This window comes from Mauremys reevesii, linkage group 18, assembly GCF_016161935.1.
Source record: "Mauremys reevesii isolate NIE-2019 linkage group 18, ASM1616193v1, whole genome shotgun sequence".
Lineage (NCBI taxonomy): Eukaryota > Metazoa > Chordata > Testudines > Geoemydidae > Mauremys > Mauremys reevesii.
In genome coordinates, this window is record NC_052640.1 from 6,694,955 (window position 1) to 6,713,923 (window position 18,969).

The window sequence follows — 18,969 nt, forward strand, 5'->3', positions numbered from 1 at the left end:
ATCACACCCCTAGCTCCAAGTGTAGACAGAGCCCAAGTTTCTGAACAGACAGACACTCCACACAACCATATGGAATATGGATATAGATATTTTGTATAAAATGCAAAGCCTACGTCTCCCCCACTCCAAAAATAAAAAACAACTCCCCCAACAAACAAAAACAAAACAAAAAAAATATTCAAAGTCAATGGTGCTATTATGTAAATGGATTAACACATCCAAGGGCACCTGGCTGCTCTGAGGCCTGGGCTACGCTAGCGGGGGGTTCGAACTACGATACGCAACTTCAGCTATGCTATTGGCGTAGCTGAAGTCGAAGTATCTTAGTTTGACTTACCTGGCCGTCCTCACAGTGGCGAGTCAGATGCCGTGGCCCCCCCGTTGACTACGCTTACTCCTCCTGCCGAGGTGGAGTACGGGTGTCAATTAGCGGATCAATTTATTGCATCCAGACGAGATGCGATAAATCGATCCCCAATACATCGAACCCTACCCGCCGATCCGGCGGGTAGTATAGACATACCCTGAGATTCATAGAGTATCAAGAACTGCCTTCTAAACTGCATACAGCACAATAGCAACTGATCAGCGAGATCCATTCTAGATAGAGTTGCACTTAGCAAACAAGGTCTCAGCTGCCTATTATACTGGAAAGGCATTTTAGGCTTGGAGTCACATAGGAAGCAGATGTATGCCGTCCCATCCCTCAGATGATTAAAAAAAAAAAACATTAAAAATTCCAGCAGCAAAATATAGGGAATGGAAGAGACACCCAACACTCAGAGGCAGTTTTTCTGGTATACTTGATCATGGCAAAGCTGCTTATTAACTGGATCTCAGTTAGGGCCAGAGTGACAGTACCTTGTCACTGGCCCCAAGGGAAGGGGAAGGAAGAAAAAAAAAAAAAAAAAAGGACTTCAGTCTTCATTTTTCCAGCTAGCAGCACTGAATAGTGGGAGCACAACTGATCACCTATTTCCCCTCTGCATCCACTGCTTGAGCACAACTGGACCCACTGCCTTATTATTTCTTGCAAGCAGTTCCTTCTTCCCAACCGCAGTGCATAAAAAGGCAAAACAAACAGCTTGCACATTGCCACAAGCTAGATCAACTACAGAAACCACCCCACAAATCCAAAGACACGGAACCTGCTGAAGCACAGTAGTTGTGGCTGTATTTTTGCCACAACAGTCAAGGGATACATGGGTTCTGTGATTATTGTGGGTTTATTTTTTATTTTTTTAAACTGGGATATTTGCACATGGGTGGATGAGAATGTTGGCAAAACAGCTGAATCGACTGCACTGTGACTACACGGAGCTCACCAACAACCACTATAAAAACATGAATCATTAATCAGAGGATACTTTGGTACAGCGACTACCACCAGAGAGCAGGCTAAGCACAGGACTTGCAACTGCATGTTCCCGCACCTCTTTTGTCAGGGCCTTCCCTTACCTCCTAAACTGCAAAATGATCACACCAGCCAGTGCCAACCCCCAGAACTGAAGCTCTGCATAGCTCGAAAGCGTCTCTCTCTCAGCTGGTCCAATAGAAGAGATTGCTTCACACAACTCATCTCTCTAAGCTAGACCCAACCACTCATAAGTAAGTGGTTTATAAAAATGGCAAAAAACCTGGCCCTTTTTCCTGAAAAATCCCCAACATACATGTACTAATGCCTATGGTGGGTGCCTTAGAAACAGAGCAAATAATTGATGTGTCACTGGCTCACTTGTAACAGCTGAACCCAAATTTATTTTTTGTTCAAACAAAACATTTCATTCAACCAGAAACTTGGGGGGGGGGGGGGATAGAGGGGTGGGAGGAGGGTATTTTTTTCTTTTTAGAACAGGTTTTTGGGTGTTTTTCACCATTTTATTTATTTAACAGATCTAGCTACATTCTGAAATGAAACACTGATTTTCATTTAGACTTTTCAAAGCCCCTTCGCCATTTTTTATTTGGCTGAAATTTTTTGCCACATTCAACCCAAATTTGCAAATAGATTTGTTTGATGCGTATTTCGGCAAACAAGCTATTAGCCAAAAGAAATGTGCCCAGCTCTGCTTTGAAATGCAGGTAATAATGGTTTGTCTCTGCCCACTGTTAGTAGGGTTGCCAATTTTGGTTGGATGTATTTCTGGAGATTTCAGCACGACATAATCTTTAATTAAAGATTAATCTTTAATTCTGGGAGACTCCAGGCCAATCCTGGAAGGCTGGCAACCCTAACTGTTAGCAGAGCTCTAGAGTGGCAGTGACAAGGGAATAATTCTGAAAGCGCTCAGCGTCCTGCGTTAGTAACTCTCGTACCTTCACACAGGCACTCTGCAATAGATGCATTTTATAAATCCGAAAATGACTGGCTAAAATTGAAAAGTAAAGTGTGTCTGGGGTCCGAAACAATTACCCAAAGCACTGGACTTTCAATATAATTATGATTTCTGCCCTCTTCATCCTGAGCACCTCGTGACTTGCCATCTAAAATTTCCAATTGTGTTTAATACACTTTACAATCTTTCCCACTGGTCCACTCTGGCAGCTCAGGGAGCTGCAGATGTCTCAGGGACCAGGAAAGCTATGAATGAGGAGAAACCCTGCAGCTTTAACAATGCTTTAGCAAAAGGGGGCAGAGGAGGGGAATGAACAGACAGGTTGTGTCAGGTGTAAGGAAGGTTACTTGAAACTAGACCCATTTTTCAACAAGCGAAGCATGAAAGGTGTTAAAAAGCACCCAGATCCAACACAGGAGGTGCTCAGTGTAAAATATCCATTACTGGTTATGAAACCCAAGGGAATCTGGTGTGTTCAGGTTACTGAGCAAAGCAAGAAGTGACTTTAAATTCTGCTGGCTGAGCAGTGCTGAGATCTGTAGGGAAAGTCACTTCATCTCCTGGTGGAGGAACAGTACAAGGCAGAGAGACAGAATATGAAGATCCATGGCAAGCATTGGGGCCCAGATCCACCTAAATTTTCTGTGCCCCCTAGACAGACTGTCTCCCAGTCCTCCCCTTCTTCCACAAGGGAGGCAGCCTAAGCCCACCACAGCAGCTGGACAGCTTGTACTTCACTGGCTCCTGCTTCTCCACCTCCGATATACTGCACCAACCTTATGTGACATTAATCCAGTGATCCTGCCTGAGACAGCGCCTTCTTTCTGGAGCACAGGTAATGCTGAGACACCAAGATCAGCAGCACCCCCCTTGGAAAACTCCCACCACAAGGCAGCTTATTTACATTATAACTCATAAGACCCACTCACATGGACAACCGCCACCCAGAATTTCCAAACACTCTTAGAGGGTCGTTCTAGGCAGCTGTCTCAGTGCTGGGCAATCCTGCATAGAGGATGAGGAGGGAAGACTTCCTTTTCAAGGAATGATCTAGCAGAAAGGTGTTCAAAATTATAGGTAACAGAAGCCAGCAGGCCTAACCTGACTTCTTTTAAAACTTAATAAAGTGCTCTGGCTACAAATGAGCTTTTCTTTATTCTTTTATTTGGCTTACTTGCACTGAAATGGGAACTGCAAATATACACGGACTAAAGTCCAGTGTAAGATTGGAAGGCTGCTGTAAATTATTCTGAGAGACAAGGTGGATGGGTGGGTCTGGCCAGATCTGAAGAAGAGCTCTGCATAAGCTTGAAAGCCTGTTTCTCACACCAACAGAAGTTGGTCCACTAAAACATATTTCCTCATTCACCTTGTCTCTCTAATATTTTGGGACCAACACGGCTACAAAAATACTGCATACAACAATGTAAATTCTTCTGACATTTATGGGGTTGTGTATGGAAGGTCACAATATTTGCCTATCCTTCCTAAAACATCAGGGCTTGCAAGTCACCAGTATCTGGAGAGCAAACAGGATTTGAGGTCCAGTTTTCATACCATGGGGAGATAGAGAAGACAGGTAAAAGGTAACAGTAGGGGTAGACTGGGCAGAAAGGAAGAGGAAAAAAAACAACACACAAGATCAGGAGAGAGAGGTGAAAGCTAAAGCTTGGGTTTCAGCTTGGCATCCCCCACCCAGGTCAGTGGGGCTCGGGCGGACTCAGGCTTCTGTCCCCACACTCCTTGGGTCATGTAGTAATTTTTCTGGTCAGAATGGGGTCGCAGTGCAACGCAGTTTGAGAACCCCTACCCTAGACCATCTGCCCATCCCTCATTTTCTTCATGAAAAAAAGTGAGTAGGCTTTGTTCACTTGGGGACTCCATTTCCACAAAACTGGGTTAAATCATAGTCCTTGATATTATACCAAAACCAATGAGTCCTGGATTTCAAAAGGATAGTTTATCAAATGAGTTCAGAGAAAGCCAATCCTGCCACAGGAAAAGGCACTTCCAACTGTATTAATCTGTGTTGCACTTCTGAGCCATCAGTGCTGCCATCTTCACTTTGCACCAATGTGTTTAAGAATTGGCATAACAGGTATTTAATTATATGCATGCCACATTTTTCAAAGGTGTTCTAGAATGCAAATCTGTTTGGATAGACCGGCATAACTGGTTTTAAATGGCCTAATTTCTTGTCAATCCAAAACGCTAAGTGCCCCATTTGATACTGGTACAGTGAGTTGTCAGCACTGAGGCTTCTAAAGCAAAGAAAACAGAACACCACATCCTGAGATCCCCTGGTTGATGAGCTGGATAGCGATGGAATTTGGAGCCCCCCACATCTACAGTAGCAGTCCTAATCCAGGTCAGTAATGACCAAAATTAGACACTATTTGGTGACCTAAATCTTAATCCAATCTAGTCTCAGTTGAGAAAGGTTCCACATTAGAAAATTCATCAGCACAATCAGTTTCCTTTTCAGTAGTTTCAAGCACTGAGATGAAGCCGGAGAGATTGATCTCTCCTCTGAGCTGTAGGAGTGAGCTCATGAACAGGGACAAGGTCTGTGTTTGGAAGTCAGCACTATCACTGTCCATGCTGTATCTGTCCTGTCCCAGGATAATTTTATAAGCACTAATTTCACTTTAAAATAAATAAAAGTCTTATCATGTCGGTGTGTCTAGATTTCAGCTAGATGTTATCAGAACTTGACAACTGCCTGTCACTTTTACTCAAACCTTCTGTTTATCATCAAGTCACACATTTGTGTTAGGCAGCCTGTATCACCAAATGCAAAAGATTACTCCAGTATATCCCTACAGTAAATAGCACTGGGTCAGCAATCCCAGTTGAACCATCAAGAACAAATATAATGAAATGCAGGTTAAATAGCAGTCAGTGTGATGCAGGAGGCGGTCGTTAATATTAATGAAGAAACAAAGCATTGCTTGCAAAATGTGGAAACTCCGTTGCGCCTGTTCCAGCTAATGCTCAAAACAAAAAGAGGAGGGAACAAATTTACTTTCCCTTTCTCCCTCCAGCAAAACATGTCCTCAGAAAGGAAAATGTAGCATTAAGTTTTACTTTTCTGGCGAAAAGGGAGAAAAAACAGACTCTTTACGATTTTAAAAAGAGTGCTCACAGTCAGCACCTAGGTGCATATACAATATAAACAAACAACAATTTCAATTATACTATATTTTTTATCAACTTGAATGCTCTGTGAGATATTTAAGCCCCAAATCTTCCCTCCTATACACCAGCCAACGAATGGGAACTGTGGAGGCAGAATTTGGCCCTTAAAGCTATGACTAAAAATCTGAGTAGTCCACATTTAAATACCAAAATCATAGCAATTTTCAATGTTGAGAGGAAGCCTGGCAAGAGAGCTAGAAAAGAAGCCAGTCCCGCTTCTCAAAATAAAACATTACTTTATCATAACCTCACTGAATGACAAAATACTGAGCACTTAAATGACTTCACTGAGTTTTGGATCAGGCCCATCCAAAGAGGTTCATAAAAAGGAGCAAGTATCATTAATCTCTTTAAAAAAAAACCAACACTCCACTGCCTGTGAAACTGAGGCACCAGAGAAGTTAATGGACTTAACAAAGGCAAATGGCAAGGCAGTGACAGAGTCAAGAATAGAACCCAGGTCCCTCTAACTTCCTAGCTACTAGACTATTGCTGCCATTTATTGCAGGAAGAAGAACAGGAGTCCTTGTGGCACCTTAGAGACTAACAAATTTATTTCAGCATAAGCTTTCGTGGGCTACAGCTCACTTCTTCGGATGCATAGAATGGAACAGACAGACAGGAGATATTTATACATACAGAGAACATGAAAAGTCGGAAGTATGCATACCAACTGGAAGAGTCCAATCAATTGAGATGATCTATCATCAGCAGGAGAAAAAAAACCTTTGAAGTGATAATCGAGATGACCCATAGAAGGTGTGAGGAGAACTTAACATAGGGAAATAGATTCAATTAGTGTAATGACCCAACCATTCCCAGTCTCTGTTTAAACCTAAGTTAATTGTATCTAACTTGCATATTAATTCGAGTTCAGCAGTCTCTCTTTGGAGTCTGTTTTTGAAGTTTTTTTGTTGCAAAATTGCCACCTTCAAGCAGGGGCAGCTCTATGTATTTTGCTGCGTCAAGCACGTCAGGCAGGCTGCCTTCGGCGGCTTGCCTGTGGGAGGTCCCCAGTCCCGCGGATTCGGCGGCGCGCCTGTGGGAGGTCCGCCGAAGCCGCGGGACCAGCGGATCCTCTGCAGGCATGCCGCCAAAGGCAGCCTGCCTGCCACCCTCGTGGCGACCGGCAGAGCGCCCCCCGTGGCTTGCCGCCCCAGGCACGCGCTTGGTGTGCTGGTGCTTGGAGCCGCCCCTGCCTTCAAGTCTGTCACTGAGTGGTTAGAGAGGTTGAAGTTCAGGGTACATGTAGGGCTCTCTCCTACCATCAGCAATACAGTGTGGTGGTATTCTATACAGAAAATAGCCCAAGGTCAATATGCCCACCATTAGAAGAAAACAATGGCCCATGAACCTATTACATACAAATCTCCTTGAGCAATTTCCTGAGCTGCTTCTCCTGGAAATCTGAAAGAGAACTGAACATTTTAAACTTGTCACTAGATTTCTTACTACGGTGTCCAAAACAAAAAAAACTCCAAGACTGAGAATGCAGCCTAGTCACATGCAACAGTTCCTCAAAAACACGATATTGCACTGAGAAACATTTTTCTTTTCTTTAAACACAAACAGATTCAAACCCAGCATAGAGATCCTGCTCCAGACACAGGTGGCATAGACCAACACGTCATTATTTTGCTGTCCACCGTTAGATGCCAGGGCAGAAGTGCTGGTTTTTAGGGATTTTTTTGTTTTCAATGATACATTTTGCCTTTCAGAAGTGGAATGATCAAGCAGTAAGACATGAGAGAGTGGATGCTATTAGTAATTATCTTTTGCCTGGTAGTGTCAGGCATGAGGCCGAAACACTCAAGAGCATATTTATGACAAACTCCTCCTACATTTTTAATTGAGATTATAAAACAGATCTTTCTTTCAGTGATGCACATATTGTAAAACAGTGGTTTTCAACCAGTGGTCCGTGGACTCCTGAGGGTCTGCAGACTATGTCTAAGGGGTCTGCGAAAGGTTGGTACTACTATAGAACAGTGGCTTTCAACCTGTGGTCTATGGGCCCCTGGCAGTCCTCTAGCTATGTCTAAGATTTTCAAATGAGTTCGCACCTCCATTAGAAATTTTTTAGGAGTCTGAAAATGAAAAAAGGTTGAAAACCACTGCATTAGAGGTTATCTGGGACCAAACATGCAAATAGAAGCTACAATTGTTTGTTTACTGTCTCTTCCCCAGAACTTTCACATCAATTAGTCTTGTCCTTCATCTTATTGTAGACAGCAAACACCTGCATGCATAAAGCACGAGGGCATCTTAGAGACTAACAAATGTATTTGAGCATAAGCTTTCGTGGGCTAAACCCCATTTCATCGGATGCATGCAGTGGAAAATACAGTAGGAAGATATATACACACACAGAGGACATGAAAAAATGGGTGTTGCCATACTAACTATAACGAGAGTAATCAATTAAGGTGGGCTATTATCAGCACGAGAAAAAAACCTTTTGTAATGATAATCAGGATGGCCCATTTCCAACAGTTGACAAGAAAGTGTGAGTAACAGAAGGGGAAAAAAATTAGCATGAGGAAATAGGTTTTACTTTGTGTAATGACCCATCCACTCCCAGTCTTTATTCAAGCCTAATTTAATGGTGTCCAGTTTGCAAATTAATTCCAATTCTGCAGTTTCTCGGAGTCTGTTTTTGAAGGTTTGTTGTTGGAGTATTTATTGCAACATTGAGGTCTGTAGAAGTGGGTTTTAGCCCACAAAAGCTTATGTTCAAATAAATTTGTTAGTCTCTAAGGTGCCACAAGTACTCCTCGGGGTTTTTTTTGCTGATACAGACTAACACGGCTACCACTCTGAAACCTAGCAGCATGCATGCGTCTGCAGCTATACAAAAAAATTATTATTATTTATATCAGACTCCTTATCCTCTACTAAACTTCTCCTTCTAGGAGATCCTTTTGCCTCATTTGCCCACATCATCCATTCTTCCATGACACAACTTACTCACAGAACAGCTTCCTGAATCAACATTTGCCACTCCCCAAAAAAGGGTTTGTTTTGCAAAGCCAGTGTGCAATATCATACTAAAACTCCACCACACACCATTTGCAGTGATTGTTTGTATGGCCTCACTGTGGGTTCAGATTGTCAGCTCTTTGGAGCACGGACTACTGGAAAGTGCCATGTATATCTACATGCAAATTATAAGATTACAACATCATGTAATGTAAGTAAATGACTGTGAACACTCCTCAAAACAAAAGTGTTTAATTAGAGAATGGAAGACTGTAAATAGCCAAATTTACTTCCACGCTTTTGACACAAATCATTGGGCAAAGGTTACAAAAGGAAATTCTGCAAGAAGAGAAAGCGACACAGACAGAGAGAGAAAGTAGATTATGTCAAAAACCAGCCCCAATGCATATGCTGGTAGTGTGATACAAAAGGTAGGATTTCAATGCACTAGAGTTTTTGTTTGTTCATTTTTTAACTGCTCAGTATAAGACTTTGGGTTTCTTTTTATTGTACTAACAAATAATAATTATAAGCAATGGCAACACCTCACTCAATGCATGCTGTGTCTTGGCTTGTTTTTGATTGTGTTGTTAAACGGGCAGCAATTTGGAGCAAGGACACATTATTTGTTTGGCACAGATCACCCTCCATTCAGAACAGTGTAAAACCTACACTGCTCTACAAACAGAGAGACAAAAGCAATTGTAAAATTAAAGTACTCATCAAAAACAAAGCATCTTATTGGGAAAAAAATCAAACATCACCCCCTAATTTATGCTGCTTTGTTAAACGCTCAGAGGAAGCCTTAAGATGATACCGCAGAACACAAAGGAATAGAGGGAGCAATTCCCCAGAAAACCACGGCTCACTCCTAGGACTACCTGGTGTGTAAAGAAATGCCACTACGGTGCATGTTTGTGTCACACAATGTGCCAGGCTCAGGTGTTGGTTCCTAATTAGATTGTGCTTCATGCAGGGAGAAACCACAGAAGGGCAATTGAGAATATCTGAGGAAGTCAACTACCTCAGCTCACCTGGGCATTTTAATAAGCAGCGGACTAGCTCTCTCATAGCAGAGAAATGCCTAAGGCTAGTACTGGCAAAAAGGAAGGAAGATCCCCTTAAGAGTTACATTTAGCTTCTTTTTCAACTTGGAGCACCAGTAAATCAGCTCCTGTTTTAACGTCTGTGTAGGATCTGGAATCCGGGCCACTGGTCCTCTCCACAGAGTGAGACCCAGTAAATTAAGATGAAGAAACCTAAGAAGGTCACAGTACTGTAGACAGAAGCGCCTGAGGCAGAATCAGGTTTCTGGTATTGAACTGCTAGTGGTATGTGTAGATAAGCTTCCTGTGGGTCCACAGATGAACACTGGGACGACCATGCGTGCTGTGAGAGACCCTTTTGGGCACCAAGTGACCTTGGTCTAACTATTTCAAGCCCAAAATGGGACAAACCCCTGCTTGTTCTTTTGTCCAGAGAATCTCCTGTCAGGAGGAAATGGAACAACAGGGTCAATTGCTTGTATTTGCCTATGGCTAATACCTTGATCTTTTGTTCAGGAATTGAGGCAGCCTGTGGGGGACAACGCTGTTCTGAGCAAAGGGGATAGATATAGGCAGTAACCTTGGGATGCTGCAGACAGCTCAGTGGTCTGAGGTGATCAGGTCTCCATTGGTCTAGAAAGGTGAGAAGTCTGCCCTTTAGCTCCAGAGGTCTCTTGAAAGGGAGAGAGGAGGACTCCAGGAACAGACACAAACAGGGAGCCTTGAGCTCCCTCTCAGGAAGGGTTAGAGCCAAAGAAATAGTTCCTCTGGAAGCTTCTTTCCTTTACTGCCAGGGCCATAAAAGTTAAAACTTGGGTCTGTTATAAAAGTTAAATATTTGGGGTCGGCTCTTCACAAGCTCTCGGCATTGATCTAACTGCTCCCATTGGCTCCCACTGAGCACTTCTGAAAACCCCGTCCTTGGCCTTTTCCTGACTAGCCACAGCATCTGATCCCAGTCTTCCAGAAAGGCCTTAAGAGTGCGATGGAAGAGGTTCCTACAGAGACAGCTCACTGGCTGAGGCAGAGCTATACATTGGACTTGGAAGAAAACTCCTGCCAGATTTCCTCCAATGGGAAGCCTGGAGAGCTTAGCTGAGTTGGTGGAAATGACAATACTTTGTAGTGTGTGGGGGCAAGGGGATTTCACCCCATGTGGTTACTGATTGTGTTAACTGCCAGGTGAGGGTATGATTTAGTCAAATCTTTCCCTCCTTCACAACTGGGGGTTTTCCACCTAAGTAACAGCTGCACCGTAGGCTTAATTTTAAGTGATTTAGTGATACCACTGTCAAGAAAGATAAGTTCTCTAAAAGGGAGAATTTAGAGGAGCAAGACTCTTCCTCTGGGACATCCTCAGACATAGCTGTCTGCAGGGACAACCCCCACAGGAGAAGACAAGAGAGCTTCCCCAAAGCTCTTTCCTAGCGATTATCTGTTTATTGTGAGATTTGTCAAGAAGGTTTAAGCCAGCTTTATCAGGAAGAGTAGGAAATGCAGGGGTGTGTGTGTCCTGCCCTTGGGCAGCTATTTAACAATGCAGCCAGTCTCTGCAGACATACTGTTCTGGTTTCCCTATTTAGGGTGGGGGAAGGAAAGGGATATTTTAAGGAGCCATTTGCACTCTTCACTTCAAAGGCTTTAGCCAACAGGGAAGCTAAATCAAGTGGCAAGAGAATACCCCCTACTGACAAAAGAGTCAGGGAATATTTTCTACTTCTCCCCAAAGACTTCTATGCAGATCAGCCAGACCTGCTGGAGGTGGAAGATCCAGGTAAATCTCTTGTCCATCACCTCCTGATTCAACAGTTCAGAGTCTCTGGAAACAAATAAGGCAAATCCAGCTGATAGAGGGTCTGCAAAAAGAACATTTAATTGGCTTGCTCTTTGAAGTTTTCTGCCATCTCAGACACTACCAGTGGATTTTATTCTAAGGTTTTGCAGGCTGGAAAGAGCAGAGATTTGAGGCTGCATCTTACTCTCTAAAGAGGCAGAGAAAGACCAAGGAATTTGGGGCTGATGGGAGGAGACCTAAAGTCCTCAGTACCAAAACTGTTATAGATATGATTGGTGCTACTGCCTCTCACGTGCAGTCACAGATCCATTCAGCATTTCACAGTGACACCTTAGGGTCAAAGTTAAAGAAAGGGACTAACTATATTAGATCAAAGTCCATCTGCAAGCAAAAAGGACACAATACCCTAGTAGAGGTCACAGATAGCATACAGTACCAGGTAGCAGCTCAGAAAGCCACTTCCCAAACTCTGTGATTTCCTCTCAGATATAAAACTATTAAGTAAAACTAACTCATGAATTCAGTTCTTGCTACTCAGGGCAAGGACTAATAAAGCAGATAAGCCCACAAAACAGCCTGGTCTGCTAGCAAGTAACTATCAAGCCAGTTTATTTTTGTAGAGACACTGTATTCAAACAACTTTTCACCAGTAGATCTAGACTGATTTGACTTTCTTCCTTAACACCTCTCTACTACCACCAAAAATGGATGCAAGCATGTGATTATTATTATTACTGCTATTGCTATGATGTAATTAGGGAAGCACTGTCTTTGTTCCAGCTGGGAATTTCTGCAGATTTCCCACAGTCAGTAAGAAAAGGAGTTCAGTATGTAATAATATATTACTAACTAAGAGAAATGCAGCCCTTGCAGTATGGGGTTTCCTCAGCGAGAATATAATAATACAGGGAGATGGTGTTTGAGGGCAGTGGGCAAAAAGAAGTATTTATCAAGTCACCTTTCAATTCTACTCTTCTCTTTAAAACTAATGATCCTTCTTTCACATCAGTTTTCTCTTGGAACGGATGCTGTCACAGTTACAGGTGAGCTGCCTTTTAGACACCTCTGCAGTGCCTCTCGAGTGCACCCCTCAGGTGACTGCCTGGCTCTCTTCACCTCTCTCAAGGTTGGAATGCCACTGTTCAAGCACTCTGACTGGGACTCCGGGTTGCAGCCCCCATTTCCCAACTGTGTAAAAATGACAGGATCAACTGTATTTGGCACCTGCATGAAAATTTCTCTCCAGAAACTTGAGACCTGCACCCAATTAAAGTGACTGAAAACAAAAGTATTGTTTATTTACCCAAAGGTACATAAGCAGAGGAAAGTGTTAAAACACCAAAAGCCCCATATGTCTGGCTCCTACCGAATACTTATCTTTACCTTGCAAGTTTTTGGTAAATTCCACTCAGACCAGGGTGCCTACTTCTGACCTGGGAGGGACAGACAGATCTGCTGCTGTTTCTCTCTCTCTCTCCCTGTCAGCATCTCTCCCCAAGCAGCTGCTGCCTGGTCCCCCCCATTCCCTTCTCTCCAGGCAGGTTTTAACAGTTTATGATCCTTTTCAACTTAGGGTCCCAGATGGAAAAACAAACTTGTTAACTTGGCTTGAACCGGTCAAGTAGGCATTTCCCAATTAACAGTTCTTCACTGTTCTCATTAGGACCCTTGGTATTCTCTATGGAGATACCTTATTTCTGTCATTGCTTCATTTTTCCAACTTCATAAAGGCAGGCAGAATAATATCAAGCCGGTAAACTGACGTACATATAATATTCATAACAATAATACAGCTAACTCCCTCAATCCCCATCAATGCCTATAGCAATATCCAGTCAGGAGCATCAGAAAGCTTTTCCTTTTCAAACCTGCCCAGCGAACAAGAGCTCTGTAACAGAAGGGAACTTCCTCCTTGGTATTCTTCCTCTCCATATGGGGGGGGGGGGAAGGGGGGGCAGTGCAGGAGGAAGGCTCGAAGTAGAAAAACTTTCTACAATTGTAGCTGGAGATTCTTGGCTAAACTTGTAGCTAAAGGTACCCAAATGAAGGACAACAGGCTTCCCCTTAGCTCCCTGCAGATATTATACTTGCTCAGTTACCTTAATATAGATGAGAAGCAGCACATAAATTATGGTAAGTAGCAGCAAATGTCACAAACTAACGCTGTTTTCAATACATCCCTCAACTGGGGTGATGTTTCCATTGGCATTTGGATTTGATGACAAACATTTATAAGGACAGCACTGCAGTTTGTTTGTAAAATAGGTAGAGAAGGAAACTCGAATAACTGAATTTAGAAATGGAAAAGGCAGACTAGGCCATCTTATTCTCGCCTGCTGAGAACTTCCATCGCCAGTCTTTGCCCTCTCTTTGCTGATTTGTCCTTGGATAGACCCAGAGTTTCTTCACTTCTTCTCTCCCGTAGAAAGTCGCAATCCTGGGATAGTTATTTCAGTGATCACCGTGAAAGTAAGCAAGTCACTGCAAATAGGCAGGTTGTTTATTAGTTAGAACAAGAGACTAGAAGTCAGGAAACCTGTGATCTGGTTCCTGACTGAACTTTGGTTCCCTTTCCTAACTTGCTGTGAGACTTTGGGCCTCTCTATGCCTCAGTTATGCCATCTGTAAAATGGGAATGATAACATTTAAAGCACTTGGCTTAAATTATTGAGATTCTTGACTGAAAATCACTGAAAGAGTGCGCAGTAATGTTATTAGCATTACAATTCCAGTCCAGGATCCAAAGAGGATGGGCTGGGAAGGACCTAAAGCTCTTGTTTCTCTCCTATTAAAATCTCTCTCTAAACAACACTTTTGTGTGTTCAATATATCAATTTTAAACGTGTCTGAGTGTACGTGCAGCAGGCCATAAGAACGGCCGTACTGGGTCAGACCAAAGGTCCATCTAGCCCAGTGTCCTGTCTTCCGACAGTGGCCAATGCCAGGTGCCCCAGAGGGAATGAACAGGACAAGTGATCCACCCCCTGTCACCTGTTCCCAGCTTCTGGCAAAGAGAGGCTAGGGACACCATCCCTGCCCATCCTGGCTAATAGCATTGATGGACTTATCCTCCATTAATGTATCTTGTTCTTTTTTGAACCCTGTTATAGTCTTGGCCTTCACAACATCCTATGGCAAGGAGTTCCACAGGTTGACTGTCCATTGTGTGACAAAATACTTCCTTTTGTTTGTTTTAAACCTAGTGCCTATTAATTTCATTCGGTGGCCTCTAGTTCTTGTATTATGAGAAGGAATAAATAACACTTCCTTATTTACTTTCTCCACACCGGTCATGATGTTATAGACCTCTATCATATCCTTCCTTAGTTGTCTCTTTGCCAAGCTGAAAAGTCCCAGTCTTATTAATCTCTCCTCAGATGGCAGCTGTTCCATACCCCTAATCATTTTTGTTGCCCTTTTCTGAACCTTTTCCAAGTCCAATATATCTTTTTTGAGATGGGGCGACCACATCTGTATGTGGTAGTCAAGATGTGGGCATTCCGTGGATTTATATAGAGGCTATATAGAGAGATATTTTCTGTCTTTATCCATCTGGAGTAATCTAGAAGTGGCCTAAGTTTTTATCAAAATATGCTTTCCCATTAGACTAGTCGATTACTTTGAAATTACAGATGAGTACCTGCATAGACAGATTATTCATCCAAAATACTATATGCAAACAAGGTGCAAACAATTGTGAGAAAAGCCATAACTCCACACTGAAGACAGCTCCTTGCTTAAGTATTCAGAATTAAGTCCACCACAACTCACCTACTTGATTTAGTCCATTAACTGCTAAAGCCTCCAAAGTCTGGGTCTCTTTATTGACCAATCATGCGTTAAAAATACCTTATCCTATGGTTTTCAGTTAATACCGTTTTACTTTGGATTATTTATCCTCGACTCCTTTAAAAAGGGCAAAAGTGAACAGTAGCTAATTAAATTGTATTCCATATACTGTAATCAATATGCTTAACCCATTACAGACAAGATTAATGCTGTATCTTGCTAAAAAGTAGTGGCAATTGTGGAGTATTATTGTTGCCACAGCACACTAATGAAAATGGCCAGAAATATGAGTCAAAAGCGTATAGACAGTAAATTCTTTGGACCATTTAAAATTATACTATCAGATCAATAATAAAGGTCTGAGTGCATCCTTGGTGTTGTCCAACTGAAGTCAATCGAGTTCCATCAGGGATGAGTCTAGTCCAATATCTTCTCCTTCGCCATCAAAATCTTCATCCACGTTAATAAAAACTATAGATTTTTAACAGCTAAAATCTTTTAAATCTTTTACATTTTACTCTTTATGCCACCCCAAGGTTGTATTTTTCTAATGACAATGAAAACCGATTACTGTGAGCCCTTCAGAACAGGTACTGTCATCTTTGCGTATGTGCCCAGTACCTAGAATGTCATGGGCAGGACTGGAAAACAAACATCCAGTAGTGAGAAAGATCATTTTGGTTTACAGCAAGTTTCACTTTCTGGTTCTCCTGCACTAGGCTATGCTGCTTGGGTTGCAGACAATGCAGTGGGGTGTTTGTTGAAACAAAAAACTGTTTCCATTGGAATTTAAAAGCAAAAAACCTGTTAGACCTCAGTCCTGCGACTGGGGTCTGCATGGGCACAGGCATCCACATACATGATGCTTTTGGAGGATCAGGCATAAGGGTGAGACATTCACACAGTACTTATTTCTGGAAACATTTCTAACGGTCTTAGGTTTTGTAAAAGATTTTTGTATGACAACTTATTTTTTAATCTAAAGTTGTGGCCATATCTGACTAGACACATCCCTTTAAAAAAAAACAAACAAAAATAATGTCTGAACAAATTCAAAGATGGATCCCTAGTCAAAATATGGTATTTTAACCACATTTTCCTATTACTATAATGTATGACTCTGTGCAACTTTTCCTTACATTTCACTTGAATTTAAAGGTTTTGGTTCAGTACTAAAGATCTTTGTATTTTCAGAGTTATTTATGTTTTAGGCAACAGTACAAAGCTCATATCACGATAACAGGTTTCTGTGTTTTTGCCCATATTAACTTCATGTTCCCACCAAAACGTGCAGTTGGACCCCCCTACCCACAACATCCTCCAGCTGAAATGGATATATTTAGTGACGGCACAGCCACAGGAGATGAATGGTGCACAACCCTACAAACTATTTTCCAAACATTAACTTAAATCTGACCTGATCGAGTCTAAAGCCTGCAGCAATATCACTGGTGTGCTCTGGATTAAAGTTTAGTGGCTGGAAAAAAACACCAACCACCTGGAATAATAGTCTCTGCAAAAGACTTTGGGAGAAGGGGAAGCTGTGAGGAATCTGGTTACTATAAAAAAAACAACAAAAAAAAACCAGTCTGCTTGTTCTAAAGAAGGAGTCTTTCTTCATTACTGTATTAACTACATTTCGATCCCATACAGTCATGTGAAAAGAACACATTTCTTGAACAAAAACACAGTTATGCGATCCTTGCCCTGAATTATATTAAGCTTTCTCCAGAAAGAAGTGTAAGAAAGAAGTGTAAGAAAATGTCTGACTGTCTCTCCCTCCCAGGCTACTGGTTAAAGCTGCAGACTGAGGACTCCTGGGTTCTTTCTCTAGCTCTGCCATCAACCTACTTCATGGATAGTAGGTAAATGAGGAGAGCTGCTGGTCAAAGAATCATGCTAAATTGTCCCACAGGAGGTATAAATCTACATTCCATCAAAACGAATACACCAAAATCTGCAAATTAAACCTAAATCCCACCAACAAAATGCGTAAGTCAAAATACCAGAATCATAAAATGTGAAAATTGGCAATTTTATTACAGCAGTGTGACCCTTTTGCAAACAAGCCTTCAAACCAGGAGAAATGCTACCAACTCCAGGTTCAAACAGAGAAATGAAACCTAATGGTTTCATTTCCTTCTCTCATTCCTGTCTCTGTGCATTGTTCATACTGTCCTTTATGCATAGAATGATCTCAGGATCCCAACCCACCAACTTCCCTTAACTGAAATCACTCCTACAAATTCACTTTTGCAAAACCTATAAGAAGTGATTTTACTATAAGTTAGGGGAGGAGAACATTAAACAATCCAACTCACCATCTCTAGATTCCCTAGTGCATCTTGACTTTTATGTGCCAGTGTTCTACACTGTAATCTTTTCAGATCAGGCACTTCTTTATTTTTGTACATTCTAAAATACAATCACATTGCCAAGGCTAAACAAATACAATTTTACAAATACTAAAACTCTTTAGGCCTCCCAGTCTTTTATAGACACCTAATGCAAAAACTTATTCCTGGATGGGCACAACATTTACAAAACACCAACTGGTAGCTTTATAACAAAACCTGAGACAGCAGTCTGGATCAAACGAGTTCTTGTGCACGAGTATGACACGCACAGGGTTTAACGAACTCACTGGTTTCATTTTGGGTTTTGTCTTTGCTGCACTTGGTACAAACTAAGCCCCAAACCAAAAACCAAAATTAATGGGGCGCAGTCATGACCTGCAGCTGACGTGTACATAATTCCTACTCATTAACTGTTTTTTTGAAGGGAACATCATGGAAGGCAACTGCAATTGAACATTTGAATATGCACTAGTCACTCTATTGCTCTGTGTGTGACAGACAGACAGACAGGGCACTCTGAACACAGAGGCTTCTTGGTTTTCTTAAAAATCACTGAAAAATTAATGCTGGCAGCAGGCAGCATAGCACAATATGTCAACGGCAATTATTTTCTCAATATTTCTATAGATTACCTAATACACTGGCATGATTTTGCAATGCCATTCATTTTGCCACACACTTTTACCAAGTAATTTGTTTGCTTTCACTTGGTCACTTTCCACAGCCACCAAGCGCTGAGGACAATTGGGCATATAACAAATTGGAGAACTGAAGGAATTCTTGGGTAAGGTCTAGATTATTATAATATGAAACCTCCCCACTTGCATCTATGAGACTCAAATATCCAATAACATCACAACTAATGGTTGGACTTTGATGGGAACAAAGGTCTAGAGAAAGTACTATTTACAACAAGCAGAAATTAAACTGCCAAAAAAAAACCAGTCGAGCATTTTTAATAAGCCCCTAAGATACTCTGGGGCTAAGACATATCCAAACCCTGCACAGGAGCAGAAGAGGAAAGGGAGGAGAAGGCAGCACAAGTCTCCCCCACTAACGTCCTTGTACAGGAGTTGGTCATAAGGATCAGCAAGGTGTACTGGGCACAGTCCTCCTCTGGCCCCCTTTACTGGCAGGCGGATTCTGGTACCAGAAGCACAGCTCGCTCTGCTTTGCGTCTATGCATGGTCACAGGTGTGAAATGCAGGATTTAGACATATGTAAAACAGGGACCATTCACCAGCTATTGCGTTGGTCATAAATCCCTTGAGGAGCAAAGTCTCTGCTTCCTGATATTATCCCCTATGGGCCATGGGTATTTGACAAGTGACAGGACCGCAGCCTCAAACGTCTATACCAACAAGCAACTCTAGCTGGGTGGTGAAGGACTGCATGTTGCATCCTCAGAAAGGATGACATTTGGGGCATGCTTCTCTAGGAGGAATGCTGGTGGATGGGGACTTGCACTG

General features: G+C 42.2%; 1 protein-coding gene across 16 annotated transcripts in view; it reads right to left on the bottom strand.

Moving 5' to 3' along the window:
- SETD1B (SET domain containing 1B, histone lysine methyltransferase) overlaps nt 1-18,969 on the bottom strand; it is a 104,131-nt gene that overhangs the window by 31,115 nt on the left and 54,047 nt on the right. The window lies entirely within an intron of this gene.